Raw genomic sequence first — 14475 nt, forward strand, 5'->3', positions numbered from 1 at the left:
AGACGTAACTATACTGACGAAGATGATTATGGTAACTGTGATGAAAACATAAAGAAACATGAAGCGCTAAATAATTAATATAATTAAATGTTCAAATTTCGTTAAGTTTTTAAGTAATGATTTGCCGTTATACATAAAAAAATATTTTTTTGATTTTTTTTAGGGAAGCATACTACCTAATGGCCAACCTGAATACAAAAATAAACCACTCCTTATTCATCTGATCATATATTTGGCTGCTACCCTTATTAACTCTTATTAAGCCTTCAAACCTTGACACAGCAATACAGACTTTAAATTTAACCAGCTCCGTTTGAAGCTCAACAAGCGCCCGTGTGCTAGCAATGTTCCGGGAGACGAATTAAGACGGGCCTGAGTTTAATGAGTTGAATCATTTGAAAAAACTTATTACAATATAACTATTAATAAACGCTTTAAATTAAATTTATCCTTGGAACTATACTAATCAAATAATTAAAAATCGGTCCATAAACAAAATGTCTATACCCGAACATGCGTACAATTCTGTATATAAGGTGGATGATATTTAATTAGTGATTATTAAATATTAATACCTCACTTAAGATCAGTAAAGAACAGCTATGACCAATTAACTATCATAAAAATTAACAAATCATCGTTTTCCAATACAAATTTAATATTAACAGCGAAAGATGAGTTAGGAATGTTAAACTCGGACACCCACGACGTACTTCGCTGGGCTGACTTGCATCAAGTGTTAAGTGTAGAAAGTTCGAGTTGACCTGATAACACAATTTTAATTTGATTGGTGGAAATGAGTAACTATTGAGTTTATTGTCGTTGTAGTTAATATAATATAGTCCTTTAAATTGACGATTCATAAATGCATGTAAAAATCAACTTGACTGAAGTATATTTTAATTTTGGTCATCTGCCTTACAATAATAATAATTGGTAATATTATAACTAATTGCTCCGGCAATCTACTATCTCATGTGATTACAGATCCCAAGTTCTTGGATTGATATCCCAAGGTTGGCTCAATAAAAAAACGTTGGGCTTTGGGTTGATCTGTGGTTACAAACGAAATTACTTCCTTGTAGAATTGTAAAAAAAATTGCTTACTATTTTAGTAGAAATCCATAAGACATTTATGAATGTCTAGAACACAAATCAGTGTAATTAATGTCCAGCCTTATAATTAACGCCGCGATACGAACTTCTACACCAAGTCAATAATTACCTATCTCGCATCTAGAATTACCATATCGTAAATGAATCGATACCACTATATAATGAACCTGCGACTTTACTCGCGCGTAATATATAAAACTTTACCTATAGTACACAACCCCCTCACTTTACGTCCTCCTGCATCCTCACCCGGGACTCAAACTATCTCCATACAAAATTTCATCTAAATCGGTTCAGTGGTTTAAAATTGAAAAGTAACAGACAGACAGAGTACATTCGCATTTATAATATTGTATTATTTCAGAACTGAATTATTTAAAAAAAATTTAATATCGATCAAAAAGCATTTTACGTAATGCCGCTTAAATATATACATACTCCTTAGGAATATTTATTTCTTAGAAATGAAACTGTAATTATGGCAATAGATTAAACACTCTAGTTCCAGTTGTGTTTTTTATAGAAATCACAATTTTTTCATACATTCACGAGACGCCATGTTTATTTAAAAATGATTTCACTATCAATAATAATTTATAGCTTTTGATCACGTTAATGACACGACAAATATCACATTACATACATACCTTGAACCGTTATGGCTCAGTGGTTAGAACACCTGCATCTTAATCGAAGATTGCAGATACAAGGTTCAAATCACCGCAGATTTTTTATGAGTTAAAGTGTTTATAATTCATCTCGTGCTTGGCGGTGAAGGAGAACATCTTAATAAAACCTGTATTTGGATGACAATCGGGTGAACTTCTGAATAGCGAAAACCGATTTCATCATGAAATTTGGCACAAGTCTGTTGGCATTGGACTTACATAGTCCAATGCGTCCTCTTTAAAGTAAGAGAGTCCTCTTTAAAGTATTTTTGGCAACAAGCAATAATTTACGATAAATTGGATTTTGTAAGTAATTTTTATCGTACGTCCGAGTATATTTATATACAAGTAGTATCGCATTGGAGAAACAGTGCACGGTCTCCTCAATGTACTTAGATAAGGTCGTATCCCAGCAGTGGGAATTGACAGGCTGATACTTTAATTCTTACATACATACCACATACACAAAATGTTTTAGATAAAAGAATATTTTATACCTGAACATAATAACATTTTAATGACCCGAACCCTGCACCTCGAGATCTGGAGCATTAAAAGTACACGACCATTTCACACAATATAAAAATATAAAAACTTAATAACATTTTTTATTTTATAAATGCAAAGGTATAAAATGGGTGACAAGACGCGATCATTTTAAAAAATTAAATATTCAACATCACACATTCTTGGCAATCTATTCAAATATATGTTAAACAAATGTTTAACAAATCGGTAACAGCATATAAACCAATCAAGTCTTTGTAATGTGTCGGATTAATTAAACTTGTTCTGTCGTATCTGAACAGAATATATCCGATCAAATAATAGATAGATAAATATATCACGTTGACACATAAATCATATATACACAGCAAATATATATGCGAGATTATAAGATTAGATCAAAATATAAAGCAAAACAAAAGAAAGGCCGTTCCGTACCGTATCAATGCCGTGTCGTTTAAACGACACAGATTATGACGAAGCATATGTTGAGTTTTTTTTCATCACACGCAACACTAACTGTCAGGAACATACTACGGATAAATCAAAACACTATAAATTTAAATTTAAATTATTACCTTTAGTGTTGTCTCGAAAAAGTAAAACATAATTTTAAAACCGATAACATTTTATTTATATTTCTAAATTATAAAAATACACTTAATTTTTAAATTAAAAAATTATAGAACTGCATAAAATATAAAAGCTTGAATCGTTGATTTATATGGGATAAGAGTCCTAACATTCAGAAAGGTTCCATTTTATTTCTCCCACTTCAAGTTGGAATTATCCAAAAATACTTTCTAGGCGGATTTGAGCTTTCTAGACTTATTAATTTGGTCGGTGTATTAGTAGCAGGGCAGGACACCCAATCTTATAAGTATAAAATCTAAAATCAATTCAAATGAAACATATGACCGGTCCCTCACTGGAAATATTCGACTGTATTGTAACAATTGAGATTCAAGCATTAAATAAGTGATTGAGAAAAACTGAGTGTTACAGGGCGTAGCCTGTTATGATAAAATTTCTAACATCAGTAAGAAAGAAGGATCGAACAATACAGTGCAAAAACAACTGACTCGACTGCAGGCGAATGCTCAAAATCAAATCTTGGATTGGTCAGTCAGGGTCTTAAGCATTACGTTACAATACTGCCTGTATTGTAACGTAATGCTTAAGATGGAATTACATGTAGATTGTCACAAGCGAGTGCTGCCGCCGAGCGAGCGCCCGAATAATATAAAAACAAAATAATTACGATCATATATTTCGAATTAATAGCTACATATATTTTAAATAAATATTGGACAACATCACATACATTACTCTGATCCCAATGTAAGTAGCTAAAGCACTTGTGTTATGGCAAATCATAAGTAACGACGGTACCCCAAACACCCAGACCCAAGACAACATAGAAAATTATTGAACTTTTTCTACATCGACTCGGTCGGGAATCGAACCCGGGACCTCGGAGTGGCGTACCCATGAAAACCGGTGTACACACTACTCGACCACGGAGGTCGTCATTAAAAATTTATTGTCAAATATATTTGTACACGAAAACTTACTCATAAAAGTAATCGCAAGCGTGCGCAATCGTGCGTGTTAAATTTTATAACCAACCTCAATAAACTATTCCGTCGTATTAATCAAGATATCATACAATAATCAAGCGTTTATCGATATGTATCTATATTCTATAAATTTTCTTAATTTATATCTTATGTATCAATAATTCAAATACACTTTCAACTGTTTTACAGGTACGGCTTAATAACAAGTCTACGATTTGATAATCAGAATCTCTAGAATTGGGCCTCAGTCGTGGTGCAATGGTTGTCTTTCAACAATATTTGGTCCCCAAGAATTGACCCTTACTATTCAATCATGTCTATGTGTCACCGTATCGTAACAAGTAAATAAAATTGAATGAACCTTTTAATTTGAAATCAAAGGCATTCAATTTGTTTATGATTTGCAAATAACCAAAACAACCTGTCCCTTTCTTTAAACTCATCTTTAAAACGAACACACAAATGTAAATAACTATTATATTATTGATTTACGTATCGTAGTTTAGAATACATATAAATAGAGTACGTAATTATAAGTATTAAAAACTGTTTTCAGTACTATTCGGAATTCCCCCAGGACATAATAAAAAACATTGTTTTAGGAGTTTATGATATTCCTGTATAATAAAAATTTGACGTGGGTAAGTATAAGTAAGTAAACCCGCTAAACCGTAAAATATTACGACTTTTGAGATTACGATTTTAATCACAAAAAATGTCTACAAAATATTATACTTCGCTGAAATTGTCATTAGCAATTTGGCGCCCCATGGCGCCTAGAGCGATTGCACATTCCGCTCTACTAAAAGACCGGCAATCAGCAAGAAACTTTTATATGTTGTGTATATAGTGATAACAAGCTGCTACTGAAATATAACAAGTATACTTTTAATTTATTATAAATAAATAAAAACATATTTATTTCCTATTCAACGACGTAATCGTCTCCTATTATAATTACAATCCGTCCAGTCGTTCGAGCGTGATGGAGTAACAAACATCCAAGCACATAACCTTTCCGCATTTGTATTAGTACCGTAATAATAAATATGTGTAGAATATAAACAAATTATAAATATTGTAATTAAAAAGAAAAAATACTTTTAGAATCAGATACAATTAAGTATTTTGTGATATAGGAGGTTAATTAATTTTTAAATTGTCCGTAAACGACTACATTCAATATTACAAATAATTAGAAATATGCCTTTCCAGCAGTTACAAGTCGTGAATCTTAACTGAAGGTTCTGTGTTCAAACCCGGAGTAAGAACCACTAAATGCATGTGCTTAATTTGTATTTATAATTCATCTCGTGCTCAGGGATGAAGGAAAAGTAGTGAAGAAACCTGCAAGAATCTGCTCATATCCACCAAACCTCATTGCCTTTAAACCTTCAAACCTTCTCCACAAAAGAGCTATTAACAAGACATTAACAGGCTCTTACTATCAATAGCAAGAGAGAGAAAAAAAGAAGAATGATAAAATCAGAGATAATGTTTTTGAAACATTATTTTCCAAGCCGGGAATTCATCCTGTTGTAAAGGCTTCTGTCGCTAATACGGTTAAAATTCTAAGAACAAATTACTAAAAACCGCTCCTTTTTAGCAAACTGAGCCATCAAACGATCCAAATGTAAACCTGATATACCTACATAGCTTAACCGCGCGGTTTCATCCGCGTTTAACGATACTCATACCTTCACCCCCGTGGGTCGTAGACGAATCAAACGTATTTTTTAAAATTGTTATGTTAGCTTTGGTATGTTAATGTTAGCTTGATCAAACGAATAAAAAAAATCTTCATCTTTATATAGTATAGATATCCTAAAATATATCATAATAAAATATTTTATTATCGGGCCACGGGTCGTAAACCCGTTTAAAGTGATTTACATCGTCTTTCTCACGCACATTAGAAATAAAACGATACCTTGTTATATTTTTAAAAAGGAGACAAAAATAAACCAAACCTCACTTTTAAAATCGAGAGAAGCGTTGTATTCAATTAGAAATATTCAAGATTAGTTTACTAATTTATTAGGAGAACGGGGAGGGGGGGCAAAGAGGTATGACAAAGAAATAAACGTACTCGGTTTTGAATTTATAGATAAATATTAGTTACGATACGAACAGCATTTTTAACATGATTAAGAAACACATGCTTGACAATTATTATATAGTATCCACGTTTTAAGGTCTCCAGGGTTTAATACTGTATTTGATTACTTTAGTACATATTTATAATCTCTAAATCTCCCTTGTAATGATCACTTGTCTATCATCAGGGAACGCCATAAATGTAATTAAACAAAATGATTTATTGCGTTAACCTAATAATTTTATTGCATAAAAAAACAATGTTTTTTAATGCCAATATCGTCATTGAAAAGGAAGTAAGGCTTTAGCGCCAAAATATTACTATTGGGAAATGACCTTTAAAGTCGAAGTTAAAACACCTCATTTCCCAATAGCACGATTTCGATGTATGAGCGTTTCTTCCTTCCCACTAACGATATGTACAACAAACTAGAACAGCTATGCGTCAGGAAATACGACGGAAGTTTTGTATTTATCGTCATGCTATATTTTTTTTTATAAAATAATCGATAACTAATCGCCGTGGAAAACAATTCATACAATTTTAATAGCTTTTATACGCTAAGTATATATTAAACTAACTATAAAACATAGCACGCTAGGTTTCGGTGAAAGGATTATATTGGAATAAAGTGCTCATCCAACCGAAATATGACGTCACCACTAATTACATTTTAACAATCGAAACAATAGCTTCCATTTTCCAATGTAAAGCCCATAAAACAATACATAATATATGTAAATTGTTTCAGAACCGCAGATCTGATGATAACCCTAACCGAATCCTGTATACATATGTATTTGTTTCTCATACCGAAGTGCCCAAAGATATTTATATAACTTAAAAGGAAGAATTTGTTTTATTGATATACAAGGAAAATTAGAAAAAAACATTAATGCATAAAATTCCTTACAGTATACAAATGCCCGTTATAATAACCAATCATAATTTTACATAATTTTATAATGGAAAATAATTATAAGATTAATGTTAATAAAATCAAATCTTTACAAGTTTTCAACATTATTTTCTTTCTTATCTATAAAATAAAATAACAAAACAATTTTACACAGACATAAAAATAAACCGATTACCTTTCATTTAATCCTACCCTTTTCCCAAAACTAAATGAATATCCATCGAATACGAGGTAACACAGAATTGTAACTAGACTAAGTGCACTACCGTGTCCAAAGATATGAAAAGGAGAAAGAATATATGGAACAAAATGTATGTTTGACATTGAGTGCACGGATGAAGGGAAAATGTCTCTTCAACACAAGGTAACGACATTTTTATAGTAAAAGAGCTGGTCGTAAAGTGTTATTGAAACTTCTTAGAAACTATGAAAGTAAAATTTCAAGGTCGAGATTTAGTACAAAGTTTTTATGTGTAGAGAATGTAACATATCTGACGTTTCGACATGCACTTTATTATTTACTTGTTACAGATTTAAGTGTACTTTAAGCAGAATATTAAATGTGATAAGTTATATATTTAGATAGAGTGTTGCACTACAAAAAAAAAACTAATACATACGATCCAACTTTATTATGTTGGTGTGTGTGAAGGCTACGCTTAACACTCGCTAAAAGTCATACAACGAGTGTGCGGATACTTAGTGGTCAAGAGTTGACCACAATTTTTATCGAGGCATACTCATCTTAGACAATATTTTTTAAACATATAAATAATCTAAGAATTGTGGATATTTAAAATTCGAATTAAAATAGCGCTACAATACCGTTCTCCGACTTAAGTCTACATATATCAGATAAACGTATTACAAACATACATTTCTTCATACTTCAAATATTTATATTATCTTTTCAAACGTTATAAAAAGTAGTCATGTTCATCACGACATATATTAAACAGCTGAATCATTTCATCTGTATAGATATAATCGTCTTATTTCCTATACATTGCGATCTAAAATTAACATGAGATTAAAGACAGGACGAGTTTTTACTCGACGTTTATTTAAAAGAACAAAGACGCAATGAAAATAGCATTACGAAAGATCACGAGTAACTATTATTGATATACGTTTAATGATTAATGCACTTTGTTTATTTATTGTGTAAATGGCAACACTGAATAAACTCTAAATGTCATAAGTCTTGTCATGGCTGTCGCATGAAAGACGTGTGTCGTGCGTTGTTTTTTTTTTCTTTTTTAATATAAAGTAGCTAGGCTTACAGGCAAATAAGTCACCACAGACCATAGACATTGGCGCTGTAAGAAATATTAACCAACCATGCACTGCCATCACGCATGCTTCACGAACCTTGGAAACTGAGATATGAAGTTACATTGGCTCACTCTCCGCCCAAACCGGAACACAACAATGATAATAATAATTTTGGCATAGTTTGGATGTTTTAGCCCTGTCCGAGTGGATAGATCGATTAAATTTCGATTGTAATATAATATTTATTTATAACAATATTGAATGAAATGTCTAGGAGTAAACCCCTATTTTTTTTTAATTGCCATCGTTGTTATCATTTCTATAGACCTTGTTCTGTGATTGCTATATCTTTATTTTGATATGGAAGTGACAAGCAAGGAAAACGTGTGGTATTCTCACAAAGTGAATTCAAACAAACGCCTCCATTACATTAATTAAATCGCAAAACCTTAACGGTCTTATTCATAATGAGTTATCGGAGGTTTAAAACATCGCTAAAAGTAGATTGTCAAAAAGTGTTATTCATAATCGTTCGATAACACTAAAACGTTCGATAAATCTCCGATAAAGTGTCTTTGATTTATACAAGCTAAGACCCTACTATAAACCTTCGATAAACGTATATTAGCAAGAAACATGGCCGACTTTGATCAGTTGACGTTTGCAATGACATTTGATTTCTAATACATATCCGACATTGCAATTTTTGTTGAAATAAATCTTACGTATTTTCCTAAATATGCAAGCATTACAAGCCCTGGAAAGTATTGCGGTCGTTGAAAATGATATCATTAATCGGCGCAGAAAAGTGTATCGGTCAAGAGGGAATCCATTTTCTTTGGACGATGAAGAATTCCGGAAACGATATCGGTTTTCAAAAAAAACGGCTACTTTTATTATAAATTTAGTCCGGGAAGACGAAGCTGAGCGCTAAAGGTTGTGGTACCTCACCAGAGTTGCAAGTATTGACGGCAATAAGATGTTGGGGACGTCGTGAGGTATGCGAACTTATACATAATGTTCATCCTTTTCATTATTAATGTTTCTTTACTCGTTTTAAAATGTGTTTTTTTTTAGGTTCAAGAAGATGCTGGAGACCTTCATGGATTATCTCAAGCTACTACTAGCCGTATATGCAACAGGGTGGCGCGGGCGCTAGCACGACATTCATCAGAGTTTATAAAGATGCCTACATCTCTTGCAGAAGAACAGAAGCTGATGATGGAATTCCGCCAAATAAGGAACTTCCCATCGATAATTGGCTGCATTGATTGTACCCATATTAAAATAAAAAAGCATGGTGGTGATTTAGCCCAATATTATATTAATAGAAAGGGTTATTACTCCCTCAATGTTCAGGTACGTATGTTAATGATTATACTAAGGAAGTTTTTCTTTTATGTTATAAAATCTAAAGTCAGGATTGTTGTAGGTGACCTGTGATGCTAGTCTGCGCATCAGAGACATAGTTGCAAGGTGGCGAGGAAGCACTCATGATGCACGGATATTTAACGAATCCGTCCTTAGAGAACGCTTTGAAGCAGGGGAGTTTAGAGGAAGATTGCTAGGTGACTCTGGATACAGACTAGAGCCATATTTGTTTACTCCGATATTAAATCCACATAACCATGCTGAACAAAATTATAATGAGGCACATATTGCAACAAGAAATGTTGTAGAACGTTGTTTTGGTGTATGGAAACAGCGCTTTCAATGCCTGCTCCATGGCATGCCAATGAAATTTGGCAATGTTAAAACTACTATTGTGGCACTTGCAGTTTTGCACAATATTGCAATTGTATATAAAGATACAAATGTGGTGGAGGACAATTGTGAGCCCAGTACAGAAGAGCTACCAGAACAGCCCAGTAACATGGACTCGAACCATAGGCGAGGTAGAAATGCTGCAATCTTGCAAGCTTTTATTGCAAGGCACTTCGATGAATAAACTTCTCCTCGCTTGCAGGTAAATGCTTAAAAAAAACAAAATAAGATTTATATTTAAAAATTTAATTGCCCATTTTTTTTTTTATAATATTCTATTTTGTTTTTTAACAATTTTGCCTCTAACTTTAAATTATCTGTTTTAATTTTTTCATTTTCAATTTGTATTTTGTGCAGTTCCCTCCTGCATTCCATTTCACAAGCAGCAATTAGTTCTGCAGGTGAACCAACTTGACTTGTGGTACTGAGACACTGCAATAAGAGAACATAAACATTGAATGCTAAGTTCAATATTACAACATCTTTTTCTTGATATGAAACTACTTTTATATACCTTTTTCTTAATTTTTCTAGGTTTTGAACCCAGAGAGTTTGGAGATGGTGGATCCAATACTGGTGAGCTTGAAGGCTTTGGCGGAAGTGGTGCCTCTGCATTATCTACATTAATACTTATCTGAAAATATGTAAATGTTTTAATAAATAATAATTCGTGTATATTAATACTTGTTGATTTGCAGGATGTTGATTTTTGTTGGTTGCAGGGAGGATATATTATATATAATAACTTTGTATTTTAAAATGTTGAAAAAGAGTAACTACTGAGTTTCTTGCCGGTTCTTCTCAGTTGAATCTACATTCCGAACCGGTGGTAGCTTTACTTAATATAGTTTGTAAAATCACATTTCAAAAATAGTTGTACAAGCTTACTTGAATAAAATATTTTATTGATTTTGATTTTATTAAACTTATACATTAACATAAATTGTTTTGTTTTCTTTTCCAAACTCATTCTAAAACAAATATGACTAAATCAATTGATTCCACTACTACATCCATAATAAACATTTTTGAATTACACTTACCATATCATTTAATTTTGAAGAAGTGGAGGGATGTAACATGCACTTTCAGTGCATTAGAGTTCGTGTCGGTGTTCTTATTTTCAATAGCACGAACTCTCTCCTTCACCAGATCTTTTAAAATAATCTTAAGAAACAAAAACAGTAAATGTTACAAATGCATGCGTGAAAATTACAGTGCAAAATTGTAGACTTGCAAATATAATAAAACTGTTACACTAACCTTATCTTCTTCTACCCAATTTTCACTTCTCAAAGATGCATTTTTTTTAAATTCGTGTCTGTCCACACATTAAAAACTCGTTGAAACTATTTTCTACCATTCACATTTTACCATTTTTTTACCGAATGGCAATATTATGTACAATAACGGCATTATAGTAATCGGAGGTTTATCGAACGATTATGAATAAAGATTTTTATCGAACGTTTGATAGGCTTAAATGACGTTTTAACTAATATAGGTTTATACCTTCGATAAGTGTTTCATTATGAATAAGACCGTAAGTCTTTATAAATAAAGTTAACAATAGTATAAAATAGTTTTAAATTATCGCTTAATATGTATCACGTGTACTTTCAAGCTTTAAACAAATAATACGATTAACATTCCAACTTAAATATCGGATCATGATCAAATATTTTAAATTATTAAAAAAAAACACACACACGGAAGCGTTCGAGCGTGCTTTGGCAACATTTATCAGATTAACATTTAGACTAATTTAGTTATGCTTGTAAACTAAACGGACATTAACTAATAGATATAAAAAATAAATACCATAAGATATCCTTATCGTTATTTATATAAAAATTGCTAAACTTTGTTGGTTTATCCGGCTTTCACGCTTCAACGTCTAAACCGATCATCTTGAAGCACACGGATAGTTTAACACGTATACGAACGTACTTTTTATCCTGATATTTTTTATCGGAAATCTTGAGGTGATGCACTATCGTAACCTATTTTCATACACATATATTACTTTCTTTCACGGACCGGACGAATCTAGTTTTTGTGTTGGTCGAGACGGAGTAAAAATATTTTAATATAAAAAAAACCTGTTTTGAAACCAAGCTTTAAGTTGGCGATCTTGAACAACAATTACCGCATTAAGTATTATTACATTATACACTAGATTCTATTGTCACCAAAAGGTCAGTTTCAGCTCAATTCGTTAAGTTTTTAAATTTAGATGCAGTATTAAACCTTTACATAACCACATATCAAATAAAGGAAAGAAATAAATAAAAAATTGAGATAATTATGACATAAATTAAAAAATAAATCAGAGGAAAGCAATAAAATAGTCACATTATTAGCTGAAGGTTCGCGTGGTAGCGATAAAACTTTATAGCTTAATAGCGCCGAGTCCAACCAAATTTCAATTGGCACGAACGAACAAAGTCGAAACGAAGTCTGCTAAATTGAAACCAATAATCGTATTTCAAATATTTATTGTTATAATTGGAATTTCAGTGAATCCATAAAATTGACTCCATTGTTATAAAATACCAGACCTTGGACATGGGCGAAGTCTTCGCTCGAACTGAAGAACTTGAAGTATCGCCGCTCGCATCGTCTTCAACGTCCCGATAAAACACTTTGATGTGCGTTTATTTACCGACAGCGGAGCAATGACTACGCAAGATTGCTCAAATCATTCTCGAATTAATTGGTCAGACGTGCCTCGACAACGCGAACCTTCGCCGAATCCTTATAATATCCCGCCGAATATATAACAAAAAACTAAATTTTCGGCATTTCATCCTTTCAAGTTCTACCGTATTACATTAAACAATTGTTTCACGTTACCATACTGGTAACTGTTAGGCTGATTACTTACCAAATTTAATATTGTATAGTGCGATACCAGTATTCAAAAACAGAAGCATTCCATTGAAAGAAATATTCAAGAAAGTGCTTTTTTATACCCAAAGTGACCCTCTCACCGGAAATTAAGTGATCACCTGAGCATGAGCTATTGGTTTAATTTATATTTAAGCGTGGTTTACCTATCATAGCATTTGGAGCAGAAGAATTTGGTTTCGATTTTATTATTTTAATTGGTATCTGAGATTGAGTATAGTTTATTAATTTAGAATGACCTATTGCTAAGCAGTACACAAATCCGAAGAAAAATCTAATATCTCTACCTATTCGGGAATTTTTAACCAAGATAATGGCCTGACTATAATACTTACCAGTCCAGACTTCAAAATGGTAAAGTGAGGGTTTTACTGCATGGAATTTTATAAACCCGTTCTTTGTCCAAAGAGCAGACACAGTAGTTAAACGATAACCATGAGAAATGTATGGCTGAAAAGACAGGGAAAGGGTTAACCCATAAATCTATAATGATTTAGAAACTAAGCACTACTTTTATGAGTTTATTCAAACATGTTTTTATTTAAAAAAACTACTGGTCTAAATTCCAAAGCGTAAATAGTAACTTTTAATAAGAGATATAAATTTTAATTCTATTTGATAAGGATCAAATAATTGTGACTAATAAATTGTAATAAAATTATATTTTATGAAACATAAATATGTTTACTTTGACGTATCTATTTAAAATATATTCAGCAGTCATACATTTATGTAGGCTAGTGTTCGCTAAATGGTCTAAATTCAACCAAAATCATTATAGAAGAGTTTTCCTTCGAGATAATTCTGTAGGAATTCTTCCAATTAGAAATCTAACGACGAGGACACATCGCTCGAAGGGTCAGCTGTTTTTGTTGTAATAAGCAAGACAGTGATTAGTACAAATAGTCATTGGACACTCCTATTTCATGTTTACGTCACCCTAAGTATTAACCGCGCCTCACTTGAGCCAGCTAGTAACATAATTATAAACAAATATAATATACGTAAGTTAACTAATAAAATATACGCAAATAAAATCCTGTGGTCTTGTGCTAAAAAGGCCAATATAAATAACCCTTACTTTTTATAATCAGAATAGACACAACAAACAAAATATGCCTTTTTGCGCAATATTGCTGGCATTAGTACAGTTTATGCTGTAATAGTAAAAATTAATTTATTATTTTTAAATGATATGTCAAATGACAAAATGTAATATTATGTACTTTGGCCCTTTATATAATGTACTTTGGCCCTTTTAGCACTAAGACACAGAATTAATATGATTTTTATGGAATGATCAGTTTTCTTTCCTTTTTAGCACATTTTACAGGCTGTAAACGCTGAAAGGTTAACTGAGTACACAACATATTGCTATTGGAAGTTTAGAGTTCTTTGAAGTTTTTTAAATTATAAAATATTCCCAACTAACTTGGAGGCTTAATGGTGTAATATAACTATTGTATTCAACTTTCACAGACACTCAATCAATACATACCTTGATACAATAAAACCAAAGGTAATTAATAAAGTTTTACCCATATCATTTATCATATTGATTGCAGTAAAAATACTTTACATAATTCAATATCGTAGGAGACCTTGTTTCTAAGTGCCGCCTTAGGCTTTTCCTTCTTA

The 14475-nt window shown here is 32.0% G+C and overlaps 2 protein-coding genes and 1 long non-coding RNA gene across 3 annotated transcripts in view; 2 read left to right on the plus strand and 1 right to left on the minus strand.

The window, feature by feature from the left end:
* Positions 1-14475, minus strand: part of LOC113398432 (disheveled-associated activator of morphogenesis 1) — a 122337-nt gene that overhangs the window by 86816 nt on the left and 21046 nt on the right. The window lies entirely within an intron of this gene.
* LOC113398427 (tetra-peptide repeat homeobox protein 1-like) overlaps positions 3845-14475 on the plus strand; it is a 306660-nt gene continuing 296029 nt past the window's right edge. The window contains exon 1 of the mRNA XM_026637162.2: positions 3845-3848. The gene's annotated coding sequence lies outside the window, so the exon portion shown is untranslated. The remainder of the gene's footprint in view (positions 3849-14475) is intronic.
* Positions 8940-10348, plus strand: LOC135193649 (uncharacterized). The gene is made up of 3 exons (XR_010309352.1): positions 8940-9161; positions 9241-10129; positions 10285-10348. It is a non-coding gene; the product is annotated as an uncharacterized LOC135193649 (long non-coding RNA).

This window comes from Vanessa tameamea, chromosome 15 (assembly GCF_037043105.1).
Source record: "Vanessa tameamea isolate UH-Manoa-2023 chromosome 15, ilVanTame1 primary haplotype, whole genome shotgun sequence".
NCBI classification, from domain to species: Eukaryota; Metazoa; Arthropoda; class Insecta; order Lepidoptera; family Nymphalidae; genus Vanessa; species Vanessa tameamea.